General features: G+C 38.3%; 1 protein-coding gene across 10 annotated transcripts in view; it reads right to left on the bottom strand.

Annotated features, from left to right (window-relative positions):
- Positions 1-14,432, bottom strand: part of sulf1 (sulfatase 1) — a 76,004-nt gene that overhangs the window by 26,062 nt on the left and 35,510 nt on the right. For all 10 annotated transcript variants that reach the window (XM_058060196.1, XM_058060202.1, XM_058060198.1 and 7 more), the window contains one exon: positions 8,550-8,691. The gene's annotated coding sequence lies outside the window, so the exon portion shown is untranslated. The remainder of the gene's footprint in view (positions 1-8,549; positions 8,692-14,432) is intronic.

The raw sequence follows: 14,432 nt of genomic DNA, 5'->3' as shown, positions 1-14,432 counted from the left end.
CTCCAGCACCCCCCCTTGTGAGGAAAAAGCGGTAGAAAATTAATTAATGAATATTATCATAACTGGAGCATAGTAACCCCATAAAACCATTAGAGTCCTCTAGACATGAAATAGCACCCCTATAGTAAACTTTACATTCATATTACCCAATATAGTAGACATACTGACAGGAAATAAGTCATTACCAATACATAAATACGCAATAATACAATCTTCTTCTATATCCATAACTACAATACAGTAACCGATACATAACTCAAATACAATACAGAGACAGCTGGTTCACGGACCACGCAAGCTACCGCCAGATACAGTGAATCCAGGGAAAACATGTAAACAAAGATGGCAGACAATTAGCTGACTGAGTGCTAAGCTTTATTTTAAGATGTGTAGCAAAGCCTATTTTTTGTGGAAGGAGTGAACTCAGCTTAAAGGCGATATGACCTCATGAAACCCGGCAACTTCAAACGCGACCTTTTGTAGTCCAAAAAACATGTGAGGAAGGTGATAGATTTTTGTCACGTTTGCTGCTATCTTGCATCATTGGGTAGATTTAATAATCAATAAAGTTTGGTGTTTTTGAAGTCAACTTGAGAGTAGGTTCATTCTATTGTTTAGTATGACAACACTGACGGTAGCTCTTTGCACACAAGCATAATGGAAGGAAGAGTATCTGCTTGTGTAACCAAGCAGGGCCAGCACTGTTTGACTGACTGGCTGGCACTTGTGCCCCCCCCCCAAACCCCCTTCAGTCCGGGCCCCAAACCACACACCCCGCTGCACCCTGACCGTCCCCTGACCCAAGTGGTAATATGGCTTTGATGGCGGCCTGTTTAACCCAACCTCAGCAACCTGAGGCTACCCACACACTGCGGTTACAAGCGAGAAAGCGTCGGGGAAGTGCAGAGGAGGGATGGGGGGGTGAAGAGGGGGGGGGGTGCCTTTTCACGGCAAGGTAACAGTCAGAGTTAGAGTCTGGTTGTGATTGGCCTGCGTATTCAGTTCTGGCTCCGTTTCTGTTCTGTCTAGTCTGTGCATTTATCAGCTGTTACTGAAAAACAGCGGACAAATGAGCCAAAAAAAAAATGAAAAACTGATCCAGGTATCTCTTTTAAGTATCTGCCGAGTCTTCCCAAAAACTGGATCCGGAGGTGAGGAGGTTCAAATTCTCTAAAACAAGTCAAACCCAAACCAGATGCCATAGCGGTGTGAAATAAATCATTCCGATGGTCAATTCAACGCACCCACACTCATTCCTTGTGGACTACGGTAGCCATGTTGCAATGTAGAACGAACAGCACCTTAAACCCGACAAAAACCCAGGACACCCGGACTTTACCCCCTCGGTTTCAGACGGGAAAGCGATTATGGGAAGGCCTTATGTTAACACTGAGTCTTGTCCAAATATTTCTGTAATCCCAGGGAATTTAGCCAAGTACTGACAAGGGCCGCTTTACACTGAGGAGCGCCTGTGTCAGGGTCCGCCACCACCGCCGCCGAGCCAAGGGCAGCATATTGCACCCCCCCCAAATAGACGTACTGAGCAACCCTGAAGGGGACCTCTGTGCTCCGGGCAAAGACTCAAAACCCTTAAGTCGGCTGACCAACATCTCGAAATTTGTGTAGGGGTCCAATACAAATCCAACAACATAAGATGGTGGTGGTTAGTGATACAAGTTGTAAAGGACATCATCTATGGCTGATTCATTTGCTTCTGCGGAACATGTCTGGCATCTTTGCAAGCCAAACCTCACTTCGATGTAACGTGAACCTGGAGTGGAGGCATTCATGGCTATTAAGGCCGAGTTTTTTTTTGTTTTTTTTTTCCTGACCAGGTAAGAGAGCCTTTGTATTGGCAAGGCTGCCAAGGCCATATTCCCCCCCCCTCCGCAACCGCCGCCATCATGGACGTGTCTTCATGTATCCTGATTCAAGGACACTTCAAAAGGAGGGATGGATTTAAGGATTTAAGAGGGGGGGGGGAATAGATTTAACACACCTACAAGGTCATACAAGTCAAACTATGAACTGTGTGTTCAAAATGCGGACTGGGGGCCATTTGTTGAATTCTGAAAATACATATTAAACCAAAAAAAAAAAGAGTAGTAATTTTATGAAAATAGTGAAAATACTAGAGAACAAAATTATAATATTCAGAAAAAGTGGTAATCTACATTTTAAAAGCATAATGTTGTAATGTTGTAAATAGTGAAAATACTAGGAGAACAAAGTTATAATATTCAGAAAAAAGATGTAATCTATATTTTTAAAGCATAATGTTGTAAATAGTGAAAATACTAGGAGAACAAAGTTATAATATTCAGAAAAAAGTGGTAATCTATATTTTAAAAGCATAATGTTGTAATGTTGTAAATAGTGAAAATACTAGGAGAACAAAGTAATAATATTCAGAAAAAAGTGGCAGTCTATATTTAAAAGCATAATGTTGTAATAATAGGAAAAAAATAAAAAGTTTTTTTTAAGTTGTAATATCATGAGAAATAAAACAAAGATGCAACGTTTGACATGACGAAAATTAAATCGAAGTATTTTCAGCGGTCACAAGGTGGCAGAAGTTGCCAAGCTCTGGGGCAACCAGGAAGTGAAAAGACTCGGACCCGTGTAGCGTTCAAGAGATTACGCATGGAAGCTAATTTGAATGCATGGACAGTGAAAGTTATATTTGTAAAAAAAATTTTTTTTTAAATAGTAAACCCGTTTACAACCTTCTGAATATGATTTTTGCCATTAGAGCCCTCTAGACATGAAATAGCACCCCTATAGTCAGCTTTACACTCATATTACCCCCCCAATATAGGAGACATAGTGACAGGAAATAAGCCATTTAAGACAGTTACCGATAAATACACCAACAATACATGACAATCTTCTTCTCGATCCATAACTCCGATACAGTAACCAATACATAACTCAAATACAATACAGAGACGGCTGGTCCACGGACAGTGAAGCCAGGCAAAACATGTAAACAAATATCTTGTATTGTTGCCGTGCAAGGTTATTTTCATGTAAATAACCATTTGTGTCTATGTTGTGGCATTGTTTATATATTTTGGCTAAATATATATGGCAACATTTGTGTCAAAGTGAACGAGTTTAACTTAAAATTATATTAATTATATTAATTTATATATTTATTTATTTTTTATTAAATATTTATTTATTTTTTATATTCATTTATATATTTATTTAAATTATTTAAATTTATAATTTAGAAATTTTAACAAAACTGGCAACACTTGTCAACCGTATGCACACAGTACAAACCGAAAGACTTTCTTGTTCGGCCGCCTCTCGAGCCATGACTGGAAACCATTAGCGATGAATAAAATACAACACATTTATAATTCTCCAGCCACTTTGGCAAAAGCCGCACTCCCATCAGAAACAGTCTATCAGGCCGCAAGGAGCTGTGGAGAGAGTCAGAACAAGGAGGAGTCGAACATGTATTGCTCTCTCACGGGTGGCTTCCTTGTCGTTACTGACATGTCGAATATAGCCCCAAAATAAATGATGGGGCTCGAACCACAAAAGAGAGCAACCGGCTAATTGCTTCAACGGGTTTCCAGTGAGGTAATTGTCGAGAAAAAGAACGCGATTTGACTGCTTTTCCATGAATTCAGCAGCAGAAAGTGCACAGTCTGTACGGTTTTCAATAGCCTCGCATGACCAGTTAACAATTCATTAGGAAAAATCTGGCGAAAAATGACCTTCGGGTTCGAATGCTTGACAAAAATGCTACATTTCCCCTGCAGTCAACCAATAAAGTCTTATCTTAATCACAGTATTCAAGTAAATGTCAAGCTAGCCAGGATGATTTAGGGTTAGAGTACTGTCAGGGGAACAGTTTTCCTCCTTCAGGCTAGTACCCATTATAGACCGACTCTCGCAGACACTCCACTGGTGGGCCAAAACTTCCTGTCTTTAAGAGGATCTTCACCAGTATGTCATTCAAACATTAGTGTTCGTGCCAGGTAAATGATCCCTCAGTGGGTCTTTCAAAACAATCTGTTGGATAGCGGATCTTTGCCTGACGTTATAGAGCAGTATAGAGTATATAGCTCTGTAGGGCCAGACTATATATTTTACACATATAATTAAATAAAAAAATAATAAATTAATTATTTTATTTGTTTACCATAGTAAATATCACTATATTGACAGTTACTATAGTACCCATTACTCATTGTATGGTCATGTCACCTCATACTTTGGTATGTGGTAAAAAAACTAAAAAATAAACTTAAAAAACTTAAAAATTTATTATTTTTTAATTTTAATTTAATTAATCTTAATTAATCTTAATTTATTTTAATTTAATTTATATATACTATAGTAGGAAACTATATTAGGAAAGCAGGAAGTGAACAAATAAAATATTTTTTTAATTATTATTTTTTATTTTTTAATAAAATGATAAAAATATTATTTTTAATTTTTTAATTTTATTTTTCCTCATACTTTGATATGTGACCAAATTAAAATAAAAAAAAGAAAAAATATATAGTTAATAAACTTTAAAAAAGTTCATTTATTAACTTTAAATTTTTAACTATATTAGGAAAGCAGGAAGTGAACAAATGTAACAGTTACTGATTGTAAAAGTACCAGATGGAGGGGTAGGATTTAATAAGCTTTGCTTCTTCCTACTCCTTTTGGACATGTGGAACTGTGATGCATTCAATTGTAATCTGATGCATGTTCAAATGAAATAAAACCATTAATCATTAAAAAATTAAAAAAAAAATTAAAAATTATAGAATTATGTGTGTAAAATATATAGTCTGGCCACCCGTCAATTTTGTTAAATTAATACAGCCCACAAGTTTGCTCCTTAAAACAGCACATGCTTGTCATATAAAATATAAGGCCCTTAACACACTGAAAATGTGCCCCCCCCAGCACCAATGAATAGCATATCCCTTCCTTAGATGACTCTATAGCCATACATAAGTTTAATATTTGGTTCCCTCGTGTGCTATCCAAATATTTAAACTCATTACAAACACAAAACAAGTCGAGTGCGAGCGAGTTTCTGGCAGCTCAGTTCGGCAAAGTGCGTGAAACTCAAAACTACCCCCCACCCCCTCCCTAAGAATATGCGGAGCATGTGTAGGCATATTCTCGCTCCAACACCGTGCACCACAGGCAGCGTGTTGCGTGACCCTGGACGCCATAAACAAATACGTCCACCAAAACGTGACACTGCTCATAAAAAGGGGATTTGTTCAATTGCACCTGTGCCAGTTCAGCATTCCCCTCTCTCCACACCCCATGGCCATTCATGGAGGAGTGGGGGGGGGGTATTATATGCCCATATTACGAGTTGGAATAAGAGTTAAACACAGACAGACATGTAACCTGTAATTTGTATACAAGGGGAGGGGGGGGTCGCTTTTCCATTGCCTGTGGCTCAGTGTGTGTGGCTTCCCAAAGCATGCTGTAACTCCATTTGTATTTTCATTGTCTTACAAATAAAAATAAAAAAAAAAACGATGAAATATGCTCATTAAGGAAGCTTACCCATTCCTTTTGCATGCAGTCACCGCATCATCCCAACAAACCTCTCGGCTGAACCGCAGCTCAGCTAACGTGTCAGGGAATCCTTGCATCCACGCACAGATTAGCGACGATGCAACCGGAGGCTACTTCAAGCACATGGCCAAGTTCGTACAACACATACACTAGCGAGAGAGAGAGAAGGTCGGGGTTTTGGGGTGGGGGGGTGCTGGCAGAGTGTGAATGTGTTCGCTCGCTGCAGGGGGGGGGGGGGGGGGGGGGGGGGGAAGAAAAGAAGCAAGAGAGCTGAAACAAACGCACGCTAGCGTCTATTAGTCCGAGTTGTGGTGCGGGATGATGGAGGGGTGAGGAATCCATTCATTTCCCTCTCTTTGAACCCTTTTCTCCATCCATCCCCGTCATCCTCCTGCCCTCCCAGCTTATTATCTCCATTCTAGATAAAAGCAACCCCCCCCCCCCCCCCACCACCAGTGGCGGCAAAAACAAAAATGCGACAGGCTTGCTTAATTGTACGTGATACAGACAGGAGCCTTTCTCTTTCAAACCTAAAACAGATTGCTTCTCCCAGGGGAGGGGATTACTACACAAGAGGGATGACAAAGCAGGGACAGTGCAGCCCTCTGGGGTGGGGGGGAGATAGAGGGGGGGGGGTCTTTTTGTGCACGTCCCAAGAAGATTACGTTAGTGGTCAACACACGTGCCTCAAGGTTGAGCCTCCCGTCACAGCATAGCGACGTTGCTTCGCTTTCACACCTCCTCTTCCTCTCCAACCCCCCACCCCCATGACCGCCCCCACCCCCGTCCCCTCTAGGCTTTCATCTCTGCATCTTAAGCACTGCATCGCACACTGCGACAGGGAATCGGTCATGAAAAAGTAAAAGGCAGAACCAGGATTCCTTCCAGTGATGTTTGCATGTCCTGACCTTCGCTGCTGCAATGAAGGGGTTTGAACAAACACTTGGGGTGTGGAGTGTGGGGGGGTGGGGGGGGGGGGTTATTGTGAGCTTAAAAATAAATCAATGCAGCATGTGGTAGATATGTTTTAGAATAAAGTAAATGAGTTGCTAAGACTTTAGTACAGGGGTGTCCAAACTTTTTTATGATGGTCAAACAAGCAAAAATCAATCCAAAGTAGGTCAAATACGCCATCAAATTACTATTATTAATTACTTAATACAACATATAATACATACTATATTACTACTATACTATAATACACAGCCTACCTCTCAGTATTGCATTATATTTGTACTTTGAGCTCCTAAATACGGGTTTTAACATTATTAGAGCCCTCTAAACATGAAATAGCACCCCTATAGTCACTTTCACACTGGTATTACTAAATAGGATTCAAAATAAGCCATTTTAAGACATAACTAAGACTGATGGATGGAAATGTGTTGCGCTGTGAGGGGTGCCGAGTGGGTCGTGCAGACAGGAAGTGACGTTAATGGGTTCGGAGTTGAGTTTTAATTTGCCGTGGGGTTACAGCTGCGACAAAAGCCTATTGTTACGGCAACAAAGTGACAATACCGACACCTAGTGACCGGTGTTGACTACTACATAATATAAGAATGTCTTTAAATGAATTTTAGTGGCATCATTTAAAATGTGCTTTAATTATACACAGCATGATTTATTATATTTTTATTATATATATATATATTTTTTTATTATATTTTTGAACAGTGAAGCCATGAAATTGGATGCAGAAATTAGCGAGGGATTACTGTACTCTGCATTATCAGTTTAATTTGGATTTATTTATAAAATGTCAGCATTGTGCAATAAAATATGCATTAAAATTAAATTTCTGCTTTCATCTTGTAATGACTTTTTGACTTTATTTTTGTAACTTTTTTTAATGCAACCCAAACAAAATGAGAACTTAAAACTTAAAAATAAAATAAAAAAATTTAAATACAATTAAAATAAAAAAAATAAAACATATACATATATGCTAAAAATACATACATATATTTTTATATTATATATATATTTTTTTATATACAAAATACTTTTAAAAAATAGAGTCATAGGCCACAAATGGACAACAGTACTTTAGTAGCTATCAACCTAATTAGCATTAATCAATGCAGGTTTTGGTCGTCCTATAGAACCAAATGCATCAAAAAAACTGCTTGAACTCCTACACAAAAATACCTCCACTGTGACTGGTCCAGCAGAGGGCACCCTTAAAGATAATGGGAATCAAGTATTGCCATGTCACGACTGGAAGGATGGCTACTGGAATAAATGTTAGTCTTGGCAAGTGGCTAATTATTTGCAGCAGCTGCTCATGTTTGTAGCACGCTGAAGCTCAAAAGTGTTCCCCTGACGTCCAAACATAATCAGAGCAACAACTTGTTTAGGAGGAGGGGGGCAAAATTCATGTCTTTCACAGCGACAACAGACTCAAAGCCGCAGCGAGGTTAAGTACCTCAAGTAGCGGGCAGGAAGTGGAGCTATGGCTGGTTTACCAGGGTCAACACGGGCTCGCACAAACAGCAGCTTTCACCCGCGCCTCGTCCACTTTTTACAGCTGCACAATCTCCTGCGGAGAATGCACTCTCACGCACGCACGCACGCACGCACGCACGCACGCACGCACGCACGCACACACAGCGCCTGGAGCTGGATATAAATACTATACATCATATTCCCGCTCCTTGCTGGCGAGCTTCCTCTTCTGGAGCGAGAGAGGTGTGCATTCCCTGAGTTCTCTGACAGTTCATCCGGAAGCTCAGCTCATCCATTTAGCTAACGCCGTGTGCCAGAGCGCCACTTTGGATTAGATTTATTGCAAATATGTTTTAATATTTCCCTTTTTGTGGTAAAAAATGACTAAATATCCTGTAGACATTAATGGAATGTGCTGCCTACTAATCCCTTGAGAAGGAGGAATTTGCAAGAGAGGGAATTCCTGTCATCCAACAGTGGGAGGGAGAGAGACTATGAAAGGCAAACACGACAAACTATCGGAATGTTATCGGAAAAGGGAAAAGTACCTGGCAGCGGATCCGGCGAGTGTTCCCTCCGCTCATAGAGGAGGTGAAGAGTCAAGAGGAGGTGGACCACACAGCTCCTAGAAGACGACCTCTCTCCTCTAATCCCCTCTCCGATGTGATGACACCCTCCAACCTCCACCATCTGTTGAAACACGTCCCGGAGCAGTCAGCACACCGCTGCTCTGTCAAGAGCCCCCCCAACCGCACGGCTGCCCAATCAGAGGCCGGCTGCTGGGTGGCTCCTCGCTGCCAGGAGGCAGGGACAAGGACACGGTGCAGGGGGAGACACACACACATACACACAAGTTGGAAGCAAGAAAAGACCTACTATTGGTAACCTGAGAGGGAGGGGGGAGAGGGAGAGGAGTGGAAAAAGCACAAATGGGAGGGGTGTGCAAAATGAGGGTGGGGTGTGTGTTTGGGTACTTGCATGTAAGATGTAAAAGTAAGAAAAACGATGGATGAATTAGTCATATATTTTATAAATGCTACCTTATTATTGCGACTGGCATGTCAGTAGACAGTATAAACCTGAGGCGCCGTTACATGAAAACTACTACTATTCCGAGTATGAATGATATTTTGGGGAAGTTAACACTATAAAAGGCCAGTATGTTAATATAATTACAGTCTTTTGTTGGATACAAATTAAATATAATACATTTGAATGACTATTTGCTTATTATTAGGCCTAGAGATGGGTCAGTAGGACCAAACATGTAGTAAACAAACTGCAGTATTTTATTTTATTTTAATTTATTTTCCTTTAATTTATTTTATTATATTTTATTTTAATTTGTTTTCTTTTATTTTAATTTAATTTATTTACATTTATTTAAATTATATTTTATTATATTTTATTATATCTTAACCTATTTCCCAATTTTACACAAATCAGTCTTTAAAACTATTACTGCCTGAAATATTCAAAATTATGTATTAAATATATTGTAGCACTTCTTACTGTGTTACTTACTGGGTGATTGGTAGCAACAATATTTTTTTCTAATTTAGTGATTAAATTAAATTAAATTGTTGAGATTTATTTTTGTTTTTATTTTAAATTTTTTAATGTTTTTACATACGAGGTCATATAACATTTTTTGTCATAAGGAATTTTGCATACTGCTGCCAAAAATCGACATTGTCTTATTGAATCTGTTTAATAAATATTCATGTTTTTCCATATTTGTGATAATTTATTAATTAATTTATTAATTTTATAAGTAATTAATTATACAAACATTTTATTTTACACAAAAAATGTATTTGATACAAAAATAAAATTAAAAAATAAAAAATAATTATTTTTTAGTTTTTATTTCATTTGCCTCACACTTCGGTACATGGCAAAAATAAAATAAAAAAATGAAAAAATAAAAATAAATACAAATAAAAATAAATCTATACTTAAACTATATTTGGAAAGCAGGAAGTGAACAAATGTAATTAAATTAAATTAAATTGTGGGGATTTATTTTTATTTTAAATTTTTTAATGTTTTTACATACAAGGTGATATAACATTTTTTGTCATAAGGAACTTTTTGCATACTGCTGCCAAAAATTGACATTGTCTTATTGAATCTGTTTAATAAATATTCATGTTTTTCCATATTTGTGCTCTCAGAAAATGCAGCTGTCATGTAATCAAATGGCCACAGTGACACAAACTGCCCCCCCCCCCCCAGTATGTGGTCTGCCTAATCAAAGTGCAAAGCAATAAAAGCCTGCATTGCCCCGCCCCCCCCCAGGAGGGAATGCTGCTGGCACTAAACTGTTACATCTGCAGACAAGTGAAGCGGGCGAGCAAGCAGCAGCCCTCACACCTCCGTGCGATAAATCCTTACAGTCCCACGGTTGCATTCCTGGCCTTCACCACCTTATTGCCTCCAGTCAAAGGGGAGTGTGGGGGGGCGGGGGGGGGGGGCACTAAAATGACTGCCCCCCAACATCCAAAAAAAAACAAAACACAATGTTGATTGAAAGCGTTTCCTAAATTAATCAACCAATTTTCAACTCATTCATGCATGGAATAAAAAAAAAAGTTGAGGGAGGGGGGGTAAATTAGGTGAGAATGCTGTCAAATTAATCATTTTGTTGAAGCACTGTCCTACTCACTGGGCCATTAAAAAGGGATTACGAGACCCTGATGATACCCGAGCGCAACTTCAAAGGCTAATGAGTTAATACCCGCTTGATATCCGACGGCATCACGCTGAGTTAATCAGAGGTGTGACACGGCCCGAGAGAGGTTCTTCATTTACATCCTGCAGGCCGCCTTTGTTGACGGACAAATGAGCTGAAAACGTGTTTACACTCATCTTAGCCAGGTGACCTGCAAGCATTTCAAGCCATATTAAAAGGTGGAAGGGTGCATGCATACGCAATCTGATGTTTGCCTTCCCCAATGAAGGACAGGAAACAGGAAGTGGATTATGCTGGTGTGAAAGTGGCTGTGATTGGTCATCTATTATTGATCAGTCACACCATGTGTCTTTTGGGATTAACCGAGTTAATAGTGTTATTTTTATTGTTGCATCAAGGCTTCTGGAAATGTGTCTTTAATCCGCTTCTAGTCGGAACTATGTCATGTTTAATATAGTTTTTATTTTTATTTATTTTTATTTTTATTTTTGCCTCATACTTCGGTATGTGACAAAAATAAAATAAAAAATATATATAAATTATATTAAAATAAAATAACTATATTCGGAAAGCAGGAAGTGAACAAATGTCATTATGTCAAATGAACAAAAATCATTATTTTTTATTTATTTTTAATTTTATATAATTTTTTATACAAAATAAAATGTAAATAAATAAATAAAAATAATTAAAAAAAAAAAACTATGAGGAAAGCAAGAAGTGAACAAATGTAACAATAATTATTTTTTTATTTTTTATTTTATTTGTCACATACTGAAGTATGAGGCAAAAATAAAATAAAAAATAATTATTTTTATTTTTGTAATAAAATAAACTATTTTTTATAACATTTTTAATAAAATTAAAAATATATTTTTTAATAAAATATATATTTTTTAATTTAATTTGATTTTTGCTTCATACTTCGGTACGTGACAAAAATAAAATAAAAAAATAAAAAAAAATTATTAAACTATATTAGGAAAGCAGGAAGTGAACAAATGTAACAGTTACTGATTGTAAAAGTATCAGATGGAGGGGTAGGATTTAATAAGCTTTGCTTCTTCCTACTCCTTTTGGACATGTGATGCATTCAATTGTAATCTGATGCATGTTCAAATGAAATAAAACCATGTATTTATTTATTTTAATGTTTACCCAGTTCCTGACTAAAGTACTTTGGCTTCCTCCTGTCTTCCCATTTAACTGCTTCATTTCTTTATTTGTACTTACAACAACTTTATGTCCCCTACCGTACCTAAAATGAAGTCAACCGAGACGCCGATTATGGCGTAGCATGACACACCTAACCGTTATGAATGATAAATGACCCGGTGTTTAAAGTGTAAAAAGATGTGAGTTTTCAAGGTGGTGCTATGACTCCTATGAGGATATTGGATTAAACCAAACAAATCCCATTTTCAGCACTAATGCGTGAAACTTAGTCCAGCTTGTTCCGATGTTTGAAACAGGAGCAACAGGGAAGGAAGAGACTCGGGGTGTGAGAGGGTGGCGGGCGGGGGGGCTCCCCAAATTAGATTAACTAAATTCACAAAAGGGGTGGGGGGGGGAGTACCACCCTCACCCTATACCTCCCCTCCCCGCATGGCCAACACACCTCTAACTCTCCCCTCCCCTTCTCAAAGCGCCTCGTTCTCACGGCCGAGAGAGTTTCCAAAGCGCCTTCAGGCAGAGCCGGGGGCGACCGAAATCCCTGCGCTCTTTACTGGATTAAAGATGGCTGCCGCGCTATGGTGGGGTGGGGCAGCTAGACTGTTTTTCCAGGAGCTGAGCACATCTGTAAACATCATAAATCCACCAAAAGGTTATCAGATGCCCACAAATGCTAGGATGGATGGATGAAGGGAGCATCCTGAATGTTCATTTACACCAGCACAATGGCCGTGGAGAGGGAGGGGGGGGCGATGAAATGGCCTCAATTTATGAATGACTGATTGACAGCAGGGGGGGGGGGTGCAAACATGTGGCGCCCCCTTTTTCTAATTTCCATATCTTCTCACCATGGAAAAAAAAATCACTTCCAGTCCATCATAGGGGGGTGAATGATCAGGTCTGACACTACTAGTAGTACTTCCTAGTAGAGTACTAGAGGCCAGTGTTTGGGGTGGGGGGGTAATACTTGCTTCACTAGTCATTCTCTGTGGTTGAACGACGTCTGCTTCAGGTCAAAGCAGTTTTGGAATTAAAACACGGCCAACAAAAATACAGCTGCAGGCCCAAAATGGCCTCCGGGCCGCAATTTGGACACCTTACATTGAATGGGTGTCATGTGGACTTCCTGCCAGCTGAGATATAAGGGGGACACAAGTGACGGCGGGGGAGCAGGAGAGGACACGCACAGTTGATCATGAATGTGCACGATGAAAGAGGAAAGGGGGAGGACAGACGGGAGACATGAATACAGTAGGGACAAGCAAAAAAAAGGGGGGGGGGGGGGGGTCAAGGAAATAAAAGGAGCGGGTATTTGGGGTTGAGGCCAATGTGCGGCACACATGCATCCCTGCTGTGCCATGCGTATAAAAACCGTGCGTGCTTCTTCCGGGACTTTTGGTAAAAAGTACAATGATAAATCACAATAGTAGTATTTCTCAATGAGTACTCATACCATTTTCTCCAAGATGGCAGGTCTTTTTCAGTTGTTTTTTTTTGTCACGTACCGAAGTATGAGGCAAAAATTAAATAAAAAATAAAATTGAGCTTTAAAGTGAGTCTGTCTGTTTTTCTAATATAGTTTGAATTTTATTTTATTTTATTTTTTTTATACATTTATTTGTCACGTACCGAAGTATGAAGCAAAAATAAAATAAAAAATAAAATGAGCTTTAAAGTGAGTCTGTCTGTCTGTTTTGCTAATACAGTTTGAGTTTTTATTTTATTTTATTTTTTTTTTTTTTATAAATTTTTTGTCACGTACCGAAGTATGAGGCAAAAAAATAAATAAATATATATATATATATATTGAACATGACATCGTTCCGACTAGAAGCGGATTAAAGACACATTTCCAGAAGACTTGATGCAACAATTGACAATAAAAATAACATTATTAACTCAGTTAAAAATAATTATTTTTTATTTTTAATTTTATACAAAAATAAAATTAAAAAATCTATTTTTTATTTTATTTTTAATAAAATTAATAAATAAAAAATATTTTTTATTTGTAATTTTATTTTTGCCTCATACTTTGGTATGTGACAAAAATAAAAATAAATAAAAAAAGAAACTTAAACTATATTAGGAAAGCAGGAAGTGAACAAATGTAACAGTTACTGATTGTAAAAGTACCTGATGGAGGGGTAGGATTTGATAAGCTTTGCTTCTTCCTACTCCTTTTGGACATGTGACATCGGTTAATCGAAAAAGACACATAGTGTGACTGATCAATAATAGATGACCAATCACAGCCACTTCGACACCAGCATAATGCACTTCCTGTTTCCTGTCCTTCAATGGAAGGGAAACATCAGATTGCGTATGCATGTACCCTTCCACCTTTAATATGTTTTTGCTAATATAGTTTTATTGTTTTTTTTTTGTCACGTACTGAAAATAAAATTAAAAAAATAAAAATTAAAAAATGACAATAGTAGTATTTGTCATTGACTACTCATAGCATTTTCTCCAAGATGGCAAGATGATTCATGTTAGTGTCAGCAGCTCATCGAGTGCTAAATAATGACATAATTAGCAACCACTGTGATAGATCCATTTG

Source organism: Doryrhamphus excisus, chromosome 21 (assembly GCF_030265055.1).
Source record: "Doryrhamphus excisus isolate RoL2022-K1 chromosome 21, RoL_Dexc_1.0, whole genome shotgun sequence".
NCBI lineage: Eukaryota > Metazoa > Chordata > Actinopteri > Syngnathiformes > Syngnathidae > Doryrhamphus > Doryrhamphus excisus.
This window is presented reverse-complemented; position numbering and strand designations above follow the sequence as displayed.